Here is a 22,630-nt window from a genome sequence, read left to right as displayed (position 1 = left end):
CCTTAGCCAAGCTAGCCTCCCTCCCTCCCTCTCTCTCTCATTTGTTTCCAATTGAGAGAACTAGCAAATTCTTGCCAAAATATATCACTTTTAAGGAGGAAAAAATCAGGAAACAAACAGTCCTAGTTATCTAGTAATTCAGTTTATTACCATCAAAGATCAGTTAAAATTGAAATAAATAAGATGTTGTGCCAGCAGCTCAAGGCTGCTTTTATTCTTGCTTGATGCTCTCTCTCTCTCACTCTCTCTGTATAATATATATATTTATTTTTATTCGATTTATATCCCGCCCTCCCCACTGAGGTGGGCTCAAGGCGGCTTACAACAGAAAAAAAGCTAACAGAGATCAGTTTAAATACGTTAATAATTATACAATAAAATACATAAAACCCTAAAAATACATAAAACTCACATCGATATACACTATGCTACCTTTCCTTAAATCAGTCTTTCAAATTTTCCAGTATTCAATAATCTGATGTTCGAGATTTAATATTCAGGCATTCTGATCACAATTAATTATATGCCAACCGGAAGAGGGTTGTATATATTATACAATGATATATAACATTATATATATATATTATATCTCTCTGTATAATATATAATCACACAGTCAATTGGAAGGGGGTGTGGCCAGCATCTTGGGAGCTGGCGGGCCAGAGCAAGTCTGGCCACATTCATGTCTTGTAGCTCTCAAACATCTGATGTTTATTTATGTGGCTTTTATGAAGCAAATTTGGCCACTCCTGGTCTATGCAATGTCTTTTATTAAGGCCAACTAAGGTTGCCAGGCTGAACCAAGCCAACTTTGGCAACTGGTGGGAGGGCTAGGGGCAGGTTCATGGGCGGTGCATGTGACATGACTGCCAGCTCCAGGTTGGAAAATTCCTGGAGATTCATGGGTGGAGCCTGAAGAAGAAGATGAAGAAGATATTGGATTTATATCCCGTCCTCCACTCTGAAGAGTCTCAGAGTGGCTCACAATCTCTTTTACCTTCCTCCCCCACAACAGACATCCTGTGAGGTGAGTGGGGCTGAGAGGACTCTTACAGCAGCTGCCCTTTCAAACCCAGTTCTCCCAGATAAGAGTCTGCACACTTAACCACTACACCAGCCTTGGGATGGCATGTTTGGGGAGGAGAGGAACCTCCAAAACTGATTTTTCTGGGGCAACTTATCTCTGTTGTTTAGAGATGAGTTGGCATTCAGGGAGATCTCCATACCTCGCCTTGAGGTTGGTAACTAATTCCATGTAAAACCTGGAAGTGACAAAGTAAGCTTGCCAGGTCCTGGCAGGGGATTCCCCAGTTTTGCAGACTTCTTCCCATTAGCCAGCTGGCCAGCAGGGGAAAGCCCTGCCCCAACAGTCACATTGTGCATTTCCACCTTGGAAGGCTTAGAAGAAACTTGGAAACTTATAAGAAGCTTGGGAACTTGGAAAGTATGAGTGCCTTTAAATCTCAGAGGGAACAAGGCTGAATGGGGGCAGGGTGAGCCAGCAGAATCATGTGGCTGTTCCTGGTAAGTCTGTGAAGCTGTGAGAAAAGAAGAGAACTAAGTCCCTCTATTTGTTTTACTTTCCTTTCAGAAGTCACTTGCATAGTAAAGAGTAAACTAGAACCTTTCATTTCTTGTGTTAGTCTGAAGAAGTTGGTGGAAATACAGCAGATGGTTACATTCAGCAACTCTCATGAGTAAATTGCCCCGGTGAGATCATAAAAATGTGGGCTTGCAAACTGTTTGTGTTTATTTGGGCTGCTTTGTGAGTGTGTGTGTATGTATTCACTTTCATGTAGTGGAAGTGCAGCCAGCTGCTGGGGGATGAGGAAATGAAAACTGTATTCAGGGGAATTGCACTGCTATATTTTTATTTATTTATTTATTTTAGAGAATGGGAAAGTCTCCTGGCTCCACCCCCAAAGTCTCCAGGTTTTTTTCTGAGTTGGATCTGGCAACTCTATGACAAAGGGTAGCTCTAAGAATCAGTGGAAACTCTATAGTAAACCATACAGTCTCTGGTGATTCCTAGAACAGCCTTACATCACTTCTAGATTTTACCCAGAAGCAATTTAGTGAAGTGGGCAACGCTGCTGTATTAGTTTTGTTTTTCTCCCATTGCTGCAGGCCTGTCAAGCCTTGGACCAACTAAAATGACACAAACCAAAAAGCAAGCTTTCAAGGTCATTAGCTTCTTCATTGGGATAGGTGTTAGAAAACTTTTTTAAAATGAAAGGGAAAAGATTTTGTAGGTCATGATCTTAAGTAGGGTTGCCAGGTCTGACTCAAGAAATATCTGGGGACCTTGGGGGTGGAGCCAGAAGCAAGGGTGTGACAAACACAATTGAACTCCAAAGGGAGATCTGGCAATCACATTTAAATGGACCATACACCTTTTAAATGCCTTCCCTCCATTTGGAAACAATGAAGAATAGGGGTGCCTTCTTTGGGGACTCATAGAATTGGATCCCCTGCTCCAACCTTTTTGAAACTTTGGGGGTGTTTTGAGGAGATGCTGAAAATTTGGTGCCTCTATCTTTTAAAAAAGGAGACCCTTGGAGCTCCAGATACCATGGATCAATTTTCCACTATACCCTATGGGAATCACTCTCCATAAGGTATAATGGAGTGTCCAGCAGACATCCTCCCCTGACTTTCTGCTAACCCTGGGGGCCTCCAAACCAGGGGATCCCCTGTCCCCATCTGGGGATTGGCAAACCTAAGCTTAAGATCCTGCCTTGTCAGTGTTTGGTGTTAATTGATTACGGGTTCACAGTTTAATTGCTATAGGTGTTGGACTGCATCTCTTGCATTTTTTGAAGAAGAAGCAAACAATGAAAAGACATCTCATTTGAAAAAGATAATGTCCCATCACTGGGTGACCTAGCTCCAAATCTCAGCATAATCTACCTCACAAGGGTGTTGTGTGGATAAAATGAAATATGTGGTAAAGAGTTACAAAGAATAGTACAGTTAAAAGAGTTAATATTGGAAGGGTAAGCCATCTGCCTCCTGATGGTATTTGTGAAGAAGCAGCGTTTTTGTAGTTAAGATGGCTGCTGGAGCTGTTCCTGTTCAGTTTTTTGTCAAAAACGGCTAGGATCTGTTCTTTGTCGAACCTGTAAGGTTGCAAAGGACTTCCTCTAAGTGACAGCCTTTCAGATACTAACAAAGAGCAATCATGTCCCCCAAATAACTATTGTGCAGTAGTTAGAATGGTGAATTTGGACCATGATTCAAATCACTACTTTTCCTATTGGAAATTACTACTTTTTCTGACCTACCTTACAAAATTGTTGTAAGGATAAAATGGAAAATAGATATGTACTTTCCTCCGGCCATTGCACATCACTGTGTATTTTATGGGAGAAATGAATGAAGAACTCAAAGTCAATAGTCCATCTCGCTGAGTTGCTATTTCTTGGAATATTTTAGGAACTGAGACCCATTTACCACTGTAGGTTCTGTATGAGCTCCCTGAACCTTGGGATGATAAATTACATCTGTCTGGGCCACGGTAAGCTGCAGCTGCAGTGTGGCTGCTGCCCCCTCCCAAGATTCATCTCATGTCAAAATACTTATTTCCTGGTGCTGAGATCTGTGAAAATTGGTCTTTTCAGCCTCCCCTCCTGAGGGACGCTTTTCAGCAAAGCAACCAGAGCCTTTGATTGGAGATGCTTTACTCTCTTTCATATTCCAGTACCTGGTCACAGGGTGCCATTTAGCCATTTCATAAGATTGTTCAGGGAGTGTTTGAAATCCAACCTCTCCCAGCAGGGGGACTGGTCAAGATGAGGGCATGATTGAGCGCTGACCACTCTTTGACCCAGTTTGATAGGAACTCAGGTTACAAAGGCTGGCTGTGGTACAGCATCAATCTTTCATACTGAGCCATTCTAGAAAGTTCAGAGGGTTCTAGCTTAAATAATTCAGCATGCTGACATACCAGTTATAAGCAAAGAGGAGAGGTCACCCTCTATATCCACTTCCTGTTCCTCATCTTTTCAGTTATACACAAAGGACTTGTTCACACAATACAGAATCAAGGTTTGTTATCCCAGGGCTGGTATCCTGAGAGAATAACCCTTTTCGAGCTACCTAAACAAAGATTCCTAGGGATTATTTCAGCCATGCCATTTTGCATAAATATTGCATATTTCTTCACAGATGGTTGGCCTGGTTTGGAATGAATGAATGAGTGAATGAATGAATGAATGAATGAATGAGTGAGTGAACAAACGAATGAACGAATGAATGAATGAATATGTGGTGGAGCTACAGTTGCCAATCTCCAGATCTCCTAGAATCACAACTGATCTCCAGACTACTGAGATCAATTTTCTTGGAGAAAATGGCTGATTTGCAGGGTATGTCATTACACCACGACATAGTTGAAGTCCTCCCACCCCAAACCTCACCCCCCTCCGACTCCATCCCCAAATCTCCAGGAATTTTGGCTATTCGAGGTGGGACAGTGAAAGTATGCATTTCTTACCCACCTGGATGGTGTACCTGTTCTGTCTCTGAATCCACATGTTGAACCTTTCAATAGAATAAAGTTAGAGTCCAGTGGCACCTTTAAGACCAACAACATTTTTTTTCAAGGTATGAGCTTTCGTGTGCAAGCACACTTAAGCTCATACCGTGAATAAAAGTTTGTTGCTGTTAAAGTTGCCACCGGACTCCAGCTTTATTCTGTTGCTTCAGACCAACATGGCTACCCACCTGGATCAGCCTTTCAGTAGGTTCTATAAGGGTAGCTGTATTAGTTCATTGCAACCAAAATAAAAAGTCTAGTGACATCTTAATGGCTAAACCATTTATATTCCAGCATAACCTTTTTTAGATCATAGCTCACTTCAGATTCTGTGATTGGAACCTCACTAGGCAGTCACTTGATGGCCCCTTGACCCTGCTGTTTATTTGCTATTTATCTCACACCCCTAAAATTATTCTTAGCATCGGAAGCAACGCACATGAAAGTTTATGCTGGAATAAAATGTTGTTAGTGTTTAAGTTGCCACAAGACTCCTTTTTGGGTTTTGATTAGGTTCTGATCCAATGTACCTAGGCCCAGACTGTGTGGCTGACCTGCAGATTATTTTCTGAGATATAACTCATACTGCTAAGGTTCAGATGTGTTGGATTTTATACATGGATGCTCTATTCAAACATCAGGCCCACATACAGCTATCCAGTAGCCTTGCAGACCAAGACAAGGGCATTGAGTAGCAAGAATGAAGCCATAATCTTGCTCAGTACTAGGTTTAGAAGAGCTGTTGAGGGGAATCTATACTAATAATTCCCAGGGCTTTTTTTGAGCAGGGATGCACAGGAACACAGTTCTGGCTGGCTTGGTGTCAGGGGTGTGATCTAATATGCAAATGAATTCATGCTGGCTTTTTCTACAAAAAAACCCCTGTTAATTCCCCTATGGTGGTGGCCAAATGGAACTCTCCCATTGGCTTATGGGTGCATTCCATGCACTCAACAAATAATTGGCCCATCATGGCTAACTCAGTGTCTCTGGCCTCCCACTGGCTGATTCCCCTGTCCCTGCCTACTGCAGACCCGCGAATGTAGAACCACCAAAACAGTCCTACCTTGGAGACAGCCACATCTCCAACTCTTCTCGGTGTCCTCTCTGTTAACCAGCCTTATGAAAAGTGTTGCCCGCAACAGACCAATGGGCCACACAGATAGCCTCCTAGCCCACGCAGCCTCCAAAGGCCACAGAAATAGCCAGGGAGCCTGGAGAGGGTGGGTTTGATGAGGTGTGGTACTCAGACAGGTACAGTGCCATAGACTGAACCCTCCAAACCAGCCACTTCCTCTTGAGGAACCACTGTTGCCAATCTCCAGGTGAGGGCTGGAGATCATTCAGTATTACAACTGCTGTCCAGATGGCAGAGATCAGTTCCTCTTGAGGTGGGGGGGAGGAGTGAATGCCTTCAATTGGGTGGGTGGAAGGACAGCAAGGGGGGGCACTTGTGCAGTGCCTCTTCCTAGAGCCCATTGTATTTTCCCTCAGAACAGGCCTTGCCTTATCCCTATTGTATAATAAAAATGGGGCTTTGTGTTTCTCTATGGAACTGTGATCTCCAAGGCTCAATTCTTCATAGGAATCCCAGTGAAAGAGAAAAAAGAAGCATCTACAGTCTTAAGTACACATTTAGACCTCCTGAAAAACTGAGGTCAGTTGAAGACTCCTTGGTGTGTTACATGATGGGAGGAGGCAAGATGGATTTATTTTACAGTAAATCAAGTTTACTGCAACCATTGTGAATAAATTCCAATTTGTTCAATATAGTTGAATGGAGCTTTTAACTCAGTTTTGCCTACAAGGGGAAATGCTGGGGTTTTCGAAGTCTCTGAGCTGTGATGGGGACGCATTTAACTCCTCTATGTATGTGAATGTATGAATATAGATACAAAATCTTCATTGCACTACTTGCTTTCCCTCTCCTCTGCTTTAACTGCTTATATCAATAGTAATTGTTGCCAAATGTACTTGGATTTGCAGTAATTCACCCAGTTTGGTGTTGTGGTTAAGGGTGCGGACTCTTATCTGGGAGAACTGGGTTTGATTCCTCACTCCTCCACTTGCACCTGCTGGAATGGCCTTGGGTTAGCCCTAGCTATTGCAGAAGTTGTCATTGAAAGGGCAGCTGCTGTGAGAGTTCTCTCAGCCCCACCCACCTCACAGGGTGTCTGTTGTGGGGGAAGAAGATAAAGGAGATTGTAAGCCGCTCTGAGACTCTGATTCAGAGAGAAGGACGGGGTATAAGTCTGCATTCTTCTTCTAAATACCTATTGTGACATTAACATTCTATTTCTTTTTTAAAAAAATAGTAAACTGCTGTGATCAATTTATATCAGGTGGTCTTGATCACCAGTTACCTTCAAAAGAGTCAAACATTCAAATTGTTCAACAGAGTTTGAAGACATGTTCAGTTGTGCTACAAATAAAACAGAGCATGCACAATCTCATGGTACTGTAACACTCAGCATAAAGCTGTCCATTTGTCTGCTGTGGGAAGGAGCTCTCCTATCCCCAGCTGCCATTGCCTGCCAGCACTTTGGAGGCTGGTGGGAGGAAAAAGCAAATTAAAAATCATTGTTGAGTGACAATTTTAAGTCATGTCTTGGGGAAACCTAGAAGTGACATAATGTTTTGGTAGGGATTGCTGGAAACTCTGGTTTTACCAAAGAGCAGGGATGTAAAACATGGAGCCTGGGGGCAGAATCAAGCCCCCAGAGGGCTCCTATCAGGCCCCCGAGCAACTGGCTGTCATCTGCTTCCTTCTCCTTCTCTCTTGCTTCCTTCAGCATCACAGCTTGCTTTGCCAAGCTTGTTCAATCACACAGGAGCTACAGAGCAAAACCTCTACTTTCTGCATTGGCTGAGGCTCCTCCCTTGGGGAGGAAGGTGGGGAGGGAGAGCTTGCTTTGCCAGGCTCTCTCAATCACACAGCAGAGTGACTAAGCCAAGCCTCTCTTCCTTTTGTTGGCTGAGGCTCCTCCCCCTCCTGGTCCCCTGGGGAAGGAAGGAAAGAGCCACAGCTTACTTTGCCCAGTTCCCTGGATCCCATGGGAAAAATACAAAGAAAGCACCTTTAAGACCAACATGCTAATGTTTTAAGCATGTTTTATTTTAAGGGTTTTTTTTTAAATTAAATTGTGTTTAACTGTGTCCTTTTAAAGTTTATGTCTCTGCTACCTAATCTTAAATAGGAACACACACAGCATGGCTTGACATGGCGTGGCCCAACAAGGTCTCATTTATGTCAGATCCAGCCCTCATAACAAATAAGTTTGACACCCCTGTCATAGAGTTTCCAGCAATTCCTAGAAAGGCATAACATCACTTCTGGGTTTCCCCTGGAAGTGATGTAATGCCGTCACCAAACAGTATCTCCCATGCCCTCCCCCTGGTTGTTGGCTACTGGCTGGAAGGCTGCAATCCCCTACTCAGCATTCATTAATGACACAGGCAGCTGAACTGCTTCAGTGTGGATGAATTTTTACATGGATATTTTCACAATGCATCATGTGAACTGCTTCCTTCCCCCATGTCTGCAAAGTGTTACAGATATCTTCAACTTACAGAAAAGGTGCCCTGGGGCTGATTGATTTGTGTTCTTCTTAACCCAACATGCCAGAGCGACCCAGATCAAGAAAATATCACGCATGCAGTTTCCAGGAAAAGGCCCATTATTCTGTAACAAATCATGTGATTCTTGCCCTGCATCACGACAAAGAACTGTTAAGATTTGCTGGCCTCATAGGCTCTTGACGCAGTAACGTATGATGCCACTTATGCAGGAAAGTCTATAGTAGTGGCTGCTACACAAACATAAAACTGCTTAGGCTGACATTGGATTCAAAAGCCAAACAAAAAATCAAGGAAATGAAATTATGGAGGATTCTTAATGCATTGGTTCCATTTTGGAAATAAGGCAAGGCTGTTTTGAACTTCAAGACCCAGGGAGAAATTCATATGAGGACAATTTCTAAAAGATTCCTGTTTACAAGAGGTTAAGGTACCTATGAGTGTCCTGATTATTTTCTGTGAGATGCCAAAGGATGCACTACCACTAGAACATGAATATGAGAGTAGGTGTCCCATGACACACGTGCACTGAATGATGTGCACATAGGCTGCTGTTGTATAAATATGGCATTCAACTAATATTAACTGATTTAAAAAGAACTGGTGGGGAGGTCACGTCAGGGTGGATATATTATTAATGCTACTACTACTCCATGTTCTTATTATTATATAAGTCAGCTTTATATTGCTATTTGAATTTCATAAATAAGTGGTTCGACACATAGCAAATAAACTCAGTTTGGAAAATAAAAAAAATAAATATGGCACGATCCGATGCGCTGAAATCGGGGCTTCCCAGTGGCTCAATCAAACAGAAGATACAAAACACACATCTGCATAGGGCACACAAATCTTGTATTTCAGTATCAATTGCAATTATACTACCAGTATTTTGTAACATGTTGATTTTCGTTGTACTTTGCAGTGTGGGTTCTACACTCCTTTGATCAGCGGAATACAAGCAAAACTAATGTTACCAAAACAAAGCCCCGTTCCTTCACTTAACCTGCCTAAGGCCTCAGGCTTGTGCAATGAAAACCACAGCAATATATTATTTTATCCCCTTTATTTCAAGCCTGTTAGGCTCTGGTTCTGATTAGTGGGTTTCTGAAAAGGAATGAACCAATTTTAAATGAGAACATTCTGTTTTAGGGGAGGGAAAGAAGCTAATGATTTAGAAGAAAAAAATGCATGGCTTGTATAAGCTTGCCATCCATTGGAAGACAACAGAAAAAGTTGTATTGATTGTTTCAGGGATTTGGGGGGTAATTCTCACCTCTTTCGTTTTCTGGGGATAGCTGATTTCCTCTGTGCTGAAAGATGGATTGGCATGGCCCACCCAGCACTGAATTTTTTGAAAAAGAAAAATGAAATTTCTTTAGCATATATTTTAATGCAGTTTTTCAAATATGACCACTGGGGGCTTTCGATTTAGTTTACAGATAGCAGAAGGGGAGGGGGCACAATGGAAAAAAAAGAGGTGTGGAAAGATCTGAGAAGCAGTGAGGCAGCAATAGGGATGAGTAGGTTTTACAATTCTGCACCTTGTTAGGTCTGACGTTCAGGGCTGGCCCTAGACTGTCTGGTACCCTAGGCAACCCTTGGACAGATCACCACTCGGAAATGAAAAATGAAATGATTCCAGAGAATTCCTAATGTGTTGGTTTTACTTTTGAAAGTGCTTCATGCCTAGGGTTGTGAGTCTCTAGGGCTGCCAGCTCCAGATTCGGAAATTCCTGGAGATTTGGGGGCAGACTCTAGGGAGGGCAGGGACTTAAGTGGTATATAATGCCATTGAGTCCACCTTCCAAAGCATTCATTTTCTCCAGAGGAACACTGATCTCTGTCACCTGGAGACCAGTTGTAATTCCAGGAGATCTCCAGCCACCACCTCGAGGTTGGCAACCATATGTGGTGGCTGGAGATCTCCTGTGATTACAATTGGTCTCTAGGTGACAGGGATTAGTTCCCCTGGAGAAAAAGGCTGCTTTGGAAGGTGGACTCTATGGCATTATACACTACTAACGTTTCCTGCATTGTGCAGGGTATTGAACTAGATGACCCTGGAGGTCCCTTCCAACTCTATGATTCTAAGTCCTTCCTCTCCCCAAAACCTCCCATATCTTAAGGAATCAACCTCCCATATCAGACTCAACCTCCCATATCTTAAAGAATATCCCAATCTGGAACCAGCAACTCTAGAGACTTGAAACCCTAGGCATGAAGCACTTCCAAAAGCAAAACCAACACTTAGGAATTCTCCACCTGGCAAATGTCCAAGAATTTCCCAACCCAGAGCTGCTGACCCTGGCACTTACAAGATGCTTCCCATTTACTCAGGCAGGCATTTACCATATGCTGCTGACCTGCCCACCTTGCAGTGGATCACCTTTGGGCTGAGCAGGTATTGTTTGGGTTTCCTGTTACTGAATAAGGCACAGGGTCTTTTTTCATTCAGTTCATGTTGTCCTTGGGGGTTGTGGATTGAATAGGTCCAGTCTTTGGAATATTCCTTTTTCCCTAATAAAAACAAAACTTGTAAGGCAATTATGTATTACTTAATTTCTACTAAACTAATATACCACTTTACAGCTTTAAACAAAATTTCCAAAGCAATTTGCAAATTGCTCATGAAAGCTTGCTAGAAAATTTAATTTCTTTTTCTATTAATTTGTATTTTGTTCAGCAGTGTGGCTTCTTCCTTTTTGCTGTGGGTTTTGTAGGGTTTTTTTCCTGGATGCATGTAGTACAAAACTTTATATGGAAGGAAAGCTGGATATATATTTCGGCCAACTGAATGGGATCTGTGCTGAGTTTCTTTTCTTCCTATACTGCTGATATTTAGCTGTGGCATGACCTAGAGTTGCCAGCCCTTCCTGAAGAGGCAGGGCTCCTCTGCCACCAGGCTCCATCCTCCCATCCATCACTGATCAGCTGGCCTGTAGGGGGGAACTTATCAAGTTAAAAAGGGAGGCTCAGGCTACATCACTAGTGAGGTAGTGACATCACTTCCCATTGTGCACCAGAAGTGACATCATTATGCCAGAAACATCCAGATGACACTTTCTGGATTCTCTGGTATAGTAAGCCAGTAATCTCTATCTTATTTAGCAGAGTACACTATTGGTTACATGAAGCAGTAGCTTCTTTGTTCTGTATGTGCTAGCAAAGTTACAGAGTTACGCAGAGCCACTTGTCAGTTTCAGACTAATAAAGAGTTCTTTATTTAGTGGACTCCATTCTAGATAGGATAGATGAGAGATAGAAATATAATCTAACTAAACTAACTATGATGGGCGCAGACGCAGAGATGCATGTTCTGTATCCATAGTGGGGAGCAAATGTGCTCCTTCTTTGTGTGTGAGAGATAGAGAGTGAGAAGAGAAAGAAGGAGGCAATTCCCTGAGAGTATCAGTCTACACATTAAAGGGACAGAGGCAGCTGAGTCATCGGGAAGGATGCTCACAGTTTTTGCCTGTCTGTCTATCTGACTCTCTTGCAACCCCCTCTGGAGTCTAAGAGACAGCATCTAGTCCTTCTCTTCCAACAACACTCTTGTATTGGGGCAAAAATTCTATGGTAGAAGCCATTTTCGCCATAGCATTTTTGCCCAAATGCCAGAGCATCACCACAACATTGCAACCTGATGATCTGTACCAGAAGTGATGTAGCCACATTGCCAATGAGATTACCTGAGCCTCCCTTCTGCTCCCACCCCACTATTCCCATCAGTTGCCAGCGGGACCTGGTAACCATAGCATGGCCAGAGATGCAAGTCTTTGGGTCAAGCCAAAGGGCATGATCCAAAGGGCTTTTGGCTGTTAGCCCGTGACTGGTCTCCTCTGGTCATGACTGAGCTAGAGTAGCGAAATCACCTCCTACCCAGGAGGTTTGGGTGTCATATTGTATATGTGTTTTTAATCTGTTTGTTTAAATTTTATTTCGCACTTATTTTGTGAGCCATTTTGAGCCCACCAAATGTAGTAGGAAAAATCAGGGAGCTAAGGAGTTTAATAAAAATAAATAAATAAATGTGTCAAGTGCCAGTTCTTATATACAATATGCATCATGTATAACGTGCAGGGCTTTTTTGAGCAGGAATGCATAGGAACACAGATCCAAGTGGGCAGCCATGTTGGTCTGAAGCAAAGTAAGAGTCAAGTGCACCTTTAAGACCAACAAAGTTTATTCAGAATGTAAGCTTTCGTGTGTTCATGCACACTTCTTCAGACGAGGAATCAGGTACAGTGAGCAGAGCTACATATAGTTGGTAGGCAGTTTCGACTGGCTTGGCATCAGGGAGTGTGGCCAGATGTGCAGACGAGTTCCTGCTGAGTCTTTTCTACAAAAAAAAAAAAAACCTTCTTACAACGTGTATTCAGTGATGTACCAATATGTACATTTAAAAAAACTGGGAAACCAAGAAACAGACACAGGAGGAAAAATAAGGCACCATAATTTGATTTGCCCACTGAAGTAGTAAAACTGAAATGGAATTCTATCAGGTCAGACCTATAGGGATGAGAAATTCAAAATCCTTCTGACTTGGAAAACATGCTGTTGCTAGCAGTGGAACAACTCAGGGACACTGCAGGAATACCAGTGGCCAATGGCAGTTGCCGACTCTTCTGGTTAAGCCACTGAGAGAAACAGAAGTCCTCTGCCCAGTCTGATTTCTTTTTGTAATGAAGTAAAGTATAGGTTAATTAAGGCAAAGTGGTCTTGGGCCATTCTCATTATGGATGTTTGATGTGAGTCGTTCCATTTAGTGCCCCGGCTAGCTTTCGGCCTTCCTTTGCCTCTCCTCCACCCCACCCCTCCCTGCATTGTAGTGCAGATTTTCTGGCACCGTCCTCTGCCACTGCAGCCCCTTGCCTGCATTTTGTCTACATAAATTAGACCTTGTGTAGCATATTGGCCTGTCAGGGGACTGGGAAGAAACTATATATTGTTTCTGGCATTCCCGGGCCCTTCTGCTCCTGACATCTGGTGTGTTTGTGACAGGGAATACATTCCTAACTCATTACCCGGGCAAGCGGAATCCCACCCTGACAGCACCATTAATCAGAATCAAGCAGCTTGGCAACTTAAGAAAGAAAAAAAAAAGGAAAGGAGGGGGGAAACACAAAGAAAAAAATGGGGAGGGAGAAAAAAAAATGGAGGAGACACTTTCTAACTTTCACTTGTGTGTCATTCCAGTGTCTGGACAACTAACAATCCATCTTTTGGAGTGACAGCTATGATGGATGGCATTATTTATGCTTTTGTGTATTAAAAGACAGCTCAGGTCCTAGCTTGTCACTCTGCTGAAGATTTGCAAAAAGTGGAAATTTAATTTGGAAGAACAGAGGGCAGAGATCAAGGAAGACCGGACTAGGCAAGCGTAGATCAGAAGAGCAGGGGCAGGCCCTGCACCAGGAGGAATGAGCTCAGCCTCTCTCATGGCTGTGAACTGGGCATCCTTTTCACTGAATGGAGAGTTCTGTCGCAAAGGGATATGGGTGGCCCAGTGAATGCTTTACTATGGTGAAAGGTATTGGGAACGGGCATGGTGACTGCTTACGTTGGTGGGGTACCAAAAAGCTTTCTGCTGCATTAAGGATCAGAAAGCAACACCACAATGGGATATGAGGTTCCCTAGGAAGTGCTGGGGTCCATGCCTGTTGACTTTGGTAGGGTTTTGCTGGTAAGATTGCCAGGTCCAATTAAAAAAAAAAATATCTGGGGACTTTGATGGTGGAACCAGGAGACAATGGGGGTGGAGTCAGGAGCAAGGTTGTGACAAGCCCAATTGAACTCCAAAGGGAGTTCTGGCCACAGTTAAAGGGACCACATATCTTCTAATGCCTTCCCTCCATTAGAAATAATGAAGAATAGGGGCACCTTCTTTTGGGGCTCATAGAATTGGACTTCCTGGCCCAATCTTTTTGAAACTTCAAAGGTGTTTTGAAGAGAGGCACCAGATGCTATGCTGAAATTTGGTGCCTCTACCTCAAAAAACAGCCCTCCCCCTGAGCCCCAGATACCCATGGATCAGTTCTCCATTATACCCTATGTGAATTGGTCTGCACAGGGAATAATGGAGTGCCCAGCATACATTTCCTTCCTCTCCCCAACTTTCTGATGACCCTAACGTGGGGGGAGGGCTTCCAAACCAGGGGATCACCTGCCCCCACCTGGGGATTGGCAACCTTAATTGCTAGGCATGGCCTGGCAACTGATGGGAGATGGGGGAGATAGGGGCTTTTGTTTGGGGGCGCAATCAGCATCTCCTTCATGCTAATGTTGCTTCTGGTGTGATGTTGTTTCTGACTTTAGCATTCACTCAGTACTCTATAATTTAACCTGGCATGATGATGTCACTTCCAGGTCACATTGTAAGTGATATCATCATGCCGGGGATGTCAATTGCATGCACACACACGCACACACACACCCCTATTTTACCTGGAAATTTCTTCTGATTGCTCAGCTGAATGGCAGCAGGTGACACAAGTGGGAAGCTGGCAACCCTAATTGACTGGGCTACCACCAGTGACAGCTGTCTTTGAGATTCAGGCTAGGGTAGGGCTTGGATTTGGGAAGCCTAACAGGTATCCATGTTGCCAACACCTCTTTTCTCCTCCTCTTTGAACATACTCATTTGCTTTACTCTGAACGGTACCAGTGAGACAGAATGGTCTACTCTAGCAGCCACACTCGGGTAGTGAGATCCTACTGAGCATTTTCACACCCACATCCACACAGTTGGTTGGCAAGCTGACATTCACATGCTAGATGTTGTCAGTTCTTCACTTCCAGGTTAGGAGATTTGAAAAACTTGTGAACTGGAGGAGTTCTTCATCTGATGTCACTGGCAGAATGATTCTCACTCATCCACCTATTCTCATCAATGAACTGAAGTCCCATAGTTCCATAGTGCAGTTAAATTGCTGCGCGGGGGGGATGGAAACTACTGTTATATGAATGGCAAGTACCATTCAGTGTCATCCTAATGTCAAACAGAGACATTTCCACATATTGAGAGGAAAATTCAACTGAAATGATCAGAGAATTTCTGGGAAGCAATTTCTTTTCAGCTCTGTGGAGGAAGAGTGCATGAGGCTGATCACTCCATCACAGTGTTCACACACAATTTTGGGGAACAAGATACATCCCATGCCAAAAATATTTTGATCATAGGATGACCCATAGCTTTGACCCAGACAACATGAAAGAAAAGCAATACATATTTTATTACCTTCATTACAGATAGGGGTGGCGGGATTTATTTATTTTTTTTACTGTTGAATGACCCTAATCTTGGTTATTTCTTTTTACAAACATCTGCTTCATTTGACCCCAACAGCAACCATTTGTTTTTCATTAATACAACCTGGTGCATTCCAGTGTTCTCTTTTGCAAGATGCTGTATGTCATCGCGATTTCAGCAGCAAACCCCTCAGTCACCTTGACAGTTTCGGTAAATGAGACTGGATAAATTGCCAAGGAAAACCTCGCAGTGTCCCATTCTGATTGAACCAAGGCGCAGAATTTTTTCCAGTAAGAATGACAGCTGGGGTTGGATTTGGCAAGAGCCTTTGACTGTAATGTCGTCAGTGGCCTGGGGACCAGAAGACTTGAAGGATTGCCTTCTCCCATACCAACCAGCACAAGCATTAAGGTCTTCTTCAGAGACACTTCTATGATACTAGGATGCTGGCAGCTATGGAAATGTACTTTCTGAATGATGTCCCTTCTTGGGAATATTCCTCTTCAGACTGACTTTTGTCATTTAGGCATCAGGATACATTTCCCCCCACCCACAAAGGGCTTTTAAATGGGCTTCTCTTAATTTTATCTGCGTGTACCTCTGCTTTGCTGTGTTTTGTGGATTTTATTTGATTTATTGTTGTTTTACACTATATTTATATCATTGTTTTATTTGGATTTGAGATTGTGTGGGTTTTTTTATTGTTTTCTGTTTTGGACCTTCTTTGAAAATAATACATTCAGCAGGGTGGTAACTCTAAGAACTTACACTAGCAATAAGAAATTCTATATATTTTGACCAAGTGATGGTTCTTGGTCAACTATCGTGAGAACTGTGTAAATGAGGATCATATTGAACTGGCTTGGAACTTACATATGGTATCAAAATGGCAGGATTTAAGACTACTATCAGTATAAGGATAGGTTATCAGCATTTGGTAAACAGCTGATGTAATTGACAAAATATGTTAACTTTAAAGAACGTGGAAAATATATCAGTATTTTTGGAAGCACCAGTTATTACTTTTCACTAATATTTCCAAGATATGTTTCAGTTTCAGATGTGTAATGTTAATTTAATTCTTAGGTCTGTGATTTGTGCTGTTTCAAAGTGAACATTTGGCACACACACAAACAATTTTTGGGGAGAGGAAGTTTAATTAAACGATCCCTAAAGGCAAAAACTGGGATAGATTAGGGACAGTGATTTATCAGGGATAAATTCCAGAAAATAAAGACTGTTCTTGATAAATAGGGACAGTTGGAACATATGGCAGTTTATCAGGTAGTCTGAAAAACAGAGAGAGAATTTAAATTGTTCAATATATGCAATATTTTAAAATCCTATACAGACTGAATTGTGACACAACTGTCATTGTTTTATGACAAAAGTGAATTTTTCCACATTTCCAAAGCAAAATATTTTGAAAATGTCAAACCTGAAGCAAATGGTTGAAGACTGTATGAATGAACATTATTTTAAATGTCAAAACATGTCATGTAGGCATGCTTGAAATGCTTTCTTTGGTCACCAGTACATCAGCTAGCACTGAATGTTCCTTGGGTCTACACGGAAATGGGATAAAAGACAGATGGATCCACTAAATTTAGTTCAGAATGACACTGGTCTTGTAGGATGGGGATTCATGGAGCAACTTTTGAGATTAATTCCACATAGAGTTTGTCAAATGTTTAAGGACTAATTTGGAATATATGAATCTACCTTTTGTTGCTGTTGTTCTCACACAGGATAATTTGTTTTTAATTTTTTTAACTTACTAAATTAATACCCCACCTTTCCCCAATAATCAGGGTTACCAAGGTGGCAAATAGATTAAAAACAAACATAATGTGTGATTAGAAAGTGGAAAAGTTACCCAAAAATCTAGAACAGCTGTAAAAAGATAGACTTTTAATGAAAGTTAAACCAACTGAAGAGTAACATTGTATCTTGAAAAGTCAGCCACCTCAGACATAGTTCTGTGTTCAGTTTTAACTGTTTGCCTACATCTTCTAAGTTCTCAAAATCTATGTAGATATCCCATCCCATCACTTCCCTACCAGTCTGTTTAAATAAACTGAAACTTGTTTTAAATCGCTACCTGTGCCTACTGTGACATTTCCTGAAAGGTAAATTTTGACACTTGAAGCAACAACAGAGTGATCATTCCCAGGGAGTGCTTAATAGAATGGTTGCCCCTGTCACAGAGGCATAGCTGGAAGTAATTGGTTCCTTAAGATGCCCCAGTCTGGGGATGTCTCCAAGAACCAGGAAAAAGTTATGCCAGCAAAAACTGTGGTGTAGCCCGTAGGCACTCATGAAATGGAAATGGAAAAGGCAAAATGCCCTTCTCACGAGATGCTGACTACACCCACAACCAATCACACCCCTCCACAGAGGTGGTCAAATGATAGGGGGTGCAGCAGCAAGGGCCTTTGTTTCTGAGCACTCTCACATTCGCACTTAAAAGCTCACAGCAATTTATTCTGGTGATGGGAAGTACACAGAAAGAACTCTTAGCACCACAGAGGAGGAAATGAAACCTCCTTGCTGTGTGACTAATGTGTCTCATTTCAGAATCATTACAGGTACCCCATCTTCAGAGATGCACATTGAAGAGCAACCACACACTGACAGATGAGCAGGGGCTGTGTGAAGAAATGCATTTTTCCACTGGGAAGTTTCAAAGAAGCAAAACCTCCACTTTGCGTTTTAACAGGGTGTTTCCCCCCCTCTGGGCAGAGATCAGGCTGGGAAGGAGGAAGTGCATTTGATGGCTTTCTAGGCTCACCTCAGTTAGCTGTTAGGAAATGCTAATAGGGTTAGCTAGAGATAATGGGTGGGTCAGGCTCTTCCCCTTCTCCATGCAGGAACAGAGACTTGGAGGGATTAAAACTAGAAAGTCTTCAGGAAGGAATGTTCTAGAGACATCTAGGAAAAGCCTCTTTGACCTGGAATGACCTGATCAATGGGTAGAGAAACAGATATGACAAAAAATCCTTGCAACAGGAAGGATATCTCATTTTCTTAGGTGCTGAGTCCATGAGCATGCTCAGACCTCTCTGCTGGGAAGGCAGCCATTGGCCATGTGCTTGCCTCAAGAGCTGGAGCAAGCTTCAAGGTAATGGTGACTCTATAGGGAGCTGTAACTTCCTAAACAAAAGGAGCCTGTCCTGTTTTAACATAGGGCATCCAGAGCAAGGGACAGAGGATTTGCATTTTATCCATTTCTTTTGATATCCCTTGCTCAATTTGGTGCTGAGCTTGTAAACTGGTTTTTTTTAAATACTTTATAACTTTTGATGCGGATAGTGGTTCTCTGTAAAACATGGACCTCCACTGTTTTAGGCATGCTATTTTAAAAGGAGCACAAAGGGGGAGGCAGGCAGTTGGCAAGTATCTATTCCTCCAGGGGTGCACAAGGCAGTAAACTGTCCCTATGGTAACCAGATGCTGGGCAGCAGGAGACATAGAGGCAATGCCTCAGAACTTGGAAGGGAAGCTGGGACCCCCATACATCTCAGTGGGTAATTTTGTGCAATGGTCAGGCAGTGGCTGCAAGTTACCTGAAAGTGGAAGAAGAGCTCATCCAGGTGGTGAGAAAGACCCAGGAAGGCAGGGCAGAGTAGGGTCTGCAGGCCAGAGTAGGCACATTCTGCCACAGGCAGGATCCTGCAGGCTTGGCTCAAGAGTCTGATCCCACCTCCCCCCTCATAAGAACCCTGGCCATTGCCTAACAATGCATGCCCATACAGCCAAGGCTAGCAGTGAGTGTGTTTGTGGGCTCCACCCAAGGCAGATGCACCCAAGAGTGTGATCCAGGTCATTCCAGGAAAGTGTACATAGGAGTGCTAGTTCTGATTAGGGATGGGCATGAACCAGAAAAAAAATGCATTTCATGTCAGTTTGTGACTGAAGCACGAACCAAATGAACCAAGACGTTTGTTTGCGAACCAAACTGGTTCATGGTCCTCCAAACCCCATTGAAAGTGTCTGCAATCCCTTTAGACAGGGTTTGCAGAGCCCCTCCCCACAAAGAAACCCCAGATGTTTAAAGGGAGTGAACAAGAAAGCCCAAAACAGAGTCTGGAGGTGCATATGTTCCACAGGCAGTGAGGTAGGGCTGTCAGAAGAAACTGTTATACATTGTTAAATTAGCTTAGACTTCTGTTTTATGTTCTTTTCCTTAGATCTGTAATCAGTAGGCACTGATAGCTATTTTCTCTATTTGTGCTCTAGCTTATTCTATAATGATAAAGTCTTTTCCTGTTTAATAAAGCAGACTGTGATTCACCTCCTCCTCACAAGCACCTTTGATCATTTGCTCACATTTGCTCATGTAAAACATGCTTGCACAGGGGAAAGGCTGGAATAGCTGGGAGCACTGCCCTTTGTACTTGCTCAGAGACAGCCTTTATCAGGCTACCCCAAGTCGCTAGTATTGCGGGAGGCTGCATTTTATCTTGAGGCGGTGGCACAATGAAGAAAAGCATGTTTTACATGCACACAAACATGCAACACATATGTAAGGACACATAAACCCAGGGCAGGTTGATGACACAGAGTATCTTTGAATGTATGTACATATGCATATATGCATTTATTTCATCACTTTATACTCTGCCTTTCTCACTGAGACTCAAGGTTACAGAATTACAGAAGATTACAGAATTAGAGAACAATGCAATAAAGCAATATGCAATAACTGGATCAGAGAAAATTAGAAAGCCATGCAGTAGAAGAAAACTACAATAAACAGTTCAATAAACTACAGCCTTATTACCTTTATAAAAGCACTCACCTGAACAATTATGGGAGTTCAGAAACCTTCCTGACATCCTGAAACGGGCTGCACTAGAACTGAAATGCATCATCTCCAAAGACAATTGCACTACAAGTCTACATATGTTTACTCAGAATTTAGTCACATTGAGTTCAGTGGGGCTTGTTCACTCATAAGTACGGTATATTGTACTTACTTTTCCTGATAGATCCAAGTAGTCAGCCATGTTGGTCTGAAGTAATAGAACTTGACTCCTATTTTGTTCTACTTACCTTTCCTGTTAGTTAAAACGGAAATGGAAGAAGTGGCTGGAAGAAGTGGCTGGATCCTGAGGAGTGATAACTCTCTCATTGCCCTGAGTAAGAACTTAATAGGTAACACACTAAGTCATTACTGACCCATGGGGTGATGTCACATCACAGCGTTTTCTTGGCAGACTTTGTGTTACAGGGTGCTTTGTCATTACCTTCCCCGGTCATTTACCCCAGCAAGCTGGGTACTCATTTCACTGACCTTGGAAGGATGGAAGGCTGAGTCAGCCTTGAGCTGGCTGCTTGAACCCTGTTTCTGCCAGGATCAAACTCAGGTCGTGAGCAGAGCTTGGGCTGCAGTACTGCAGCTTACCAGTCTGTGCCATGGGGCTCCTTAAGAAGGCATTGCAAACTGGCAAAATTAGGGATAAAAACAGTGGGGCAGATACCATAAAAGGGGACTTCTCTGGTAACTGCATGCTGGAATGTATGAACTTTAGAGATCTAGAATTCCTAAGTTAAGGAGCCTGTTCTATATTTTAACATCTGATAGGCATGTAAATCCTTGAAGGCTTAACTTCCTTTCCTCAGGGTATGTAATGCAGAGATGTTCTGCCAGGCATTTGGTTGAGTACATTGAGCAGTCTGGCGCTCTCATACCTCACCACCACCATCATTTCTCCATAAACGTCCTCCAGGAGGCACTGAAAAAATTATGTTCACCATCTGTAATATAAGGAATATTTTTACTAGTCTGTTTTTAATTTAAGATATTGATTTTTTATCGTGTTGTTAGCTGCCCTGGGCCCTGCACCAGGGAAGAATGGCCAATACACCAAAATGAATGAATGAATGTATATAGAGAGGGACAGAGGATTGGCATTTTATCCATATCTTCTGTATCCCTTGCTTGATCTGGTACTGTGCTAAAAGTAGGCTTGCCAATCCCCAGGTCCCAGTGAGGAATCTCCTGGTTTGGCAGGCTCTTTCCTGCCCCCAGTCAGCTGGCCAGCTGGGGAAAGTTCCACCCCAACAGCCTCCATGTGCCTTCAAACCTTGGAAGGCTTAAGAAGATGTTGGGGACAGCTTGCTTCTAGAAAGATGTGTGTGCCTTTAAATCTTTGAGCCAGGCTGAATGGGAGTGCCGCGAGCCTGCACAACAATGTATCTGTTGAAAGGAAAGTGCCCAGAGCAGGCACCTTCTGCCAAAACATGCAAAACCAGCTGATGTCTTCAAAAGGGGGAAAGCAGAAGGAACATAAATGGTTGTTTTTAAATGCAACTTTTGTGCAATAGAAAGGCATTAGGCCCCAGAAAGGAATAAGTGGATGTCCATACACTTGTTTGAAAGGCAACCAATATAATTTAGTAATGAAGGATGGGAGGGAGGCTGGTTAGTATGAATATTTAAAGGAAAAAAATAATTAATGAAGGAATAAAGTGTGATAGTAGCCAAGATAAGGGAAGTTTTGCGACCATTTGCCCTAACACAGTTGAGTGAAACTGCAGGGAAATTAGTACCTCTTTTAATAAGTTACTAACTTTCACATAAACAGAGAGCCATTGTTTTACAGTGGTCAGAGCAGTGATCTGGAACATGTTTGTGGGCCCCATGGCACCCACTGATGTGTTTCCTGGCACTCTTGAGTCTTCCCTGAATCATCTGTTTCCCCAAACAAAAAGCCACTTCTGGCTTTCCTCCGCCTCATTGGAGTAGAAGAAATCCAGAAGAGCTCAAGAGATATCATTTCTTTTTATCTGCAGGAAAACAGCTGCCCACATCAAAGGAGGATGCTTGGCTTGACTTTTTAAACATTTCATTGAACTTCCCAAAAACTTGTGATTGGATCCACCCCCCTGTGGGAGCCATATAGAGATGGGTCCACCCACCCACCCCAGTAGCCATTTTGTTGTGTCATCCTCCGCTTGTTCTCAGCATTCCAAAAGCAATCACAGGTTCAGCAGTATTAGGGACTTTTGGGTTAAAGGGCCAGACTGAACTGGAAAGACTTCTGTTGCTTCTTTTACTTCATTTTTGCATTATTCTGCATCACTTACGTGTATACATACTTTACATACAAGTAGCACAAAATAACATGGTAACAGGCATTAAAAAAAAACTTGGGAAGGGCCGAGGAAAGAAGTGGATGTGGATACTAGGATTCTCTTACAAGAGAGAAACACAAAACAGACACTCAAACCAAACCAGGCAGCTTTCCAAATTTGGTTCT

Source organism: Heteronotia binoei, chromosome 12 (assembly GCF_032191835.1).
Source record: "Heteronotia binoei isolate CCM8104 ecotype False Entrance Well chromosome 12, APGP_CSIRO_Hbin_v1, whole genome shotgun sequence".
NCBI lineage: Eukaryota > Metazoa > Chordata > Lepidosauria > Squamata > Gekkonidae > Heteronotia > Heteronotia binoei.
The sequence above is the reverse complement of the archived record's forward strand: the minus strand, read 5'-3'. Positions refer to the sequence as shown.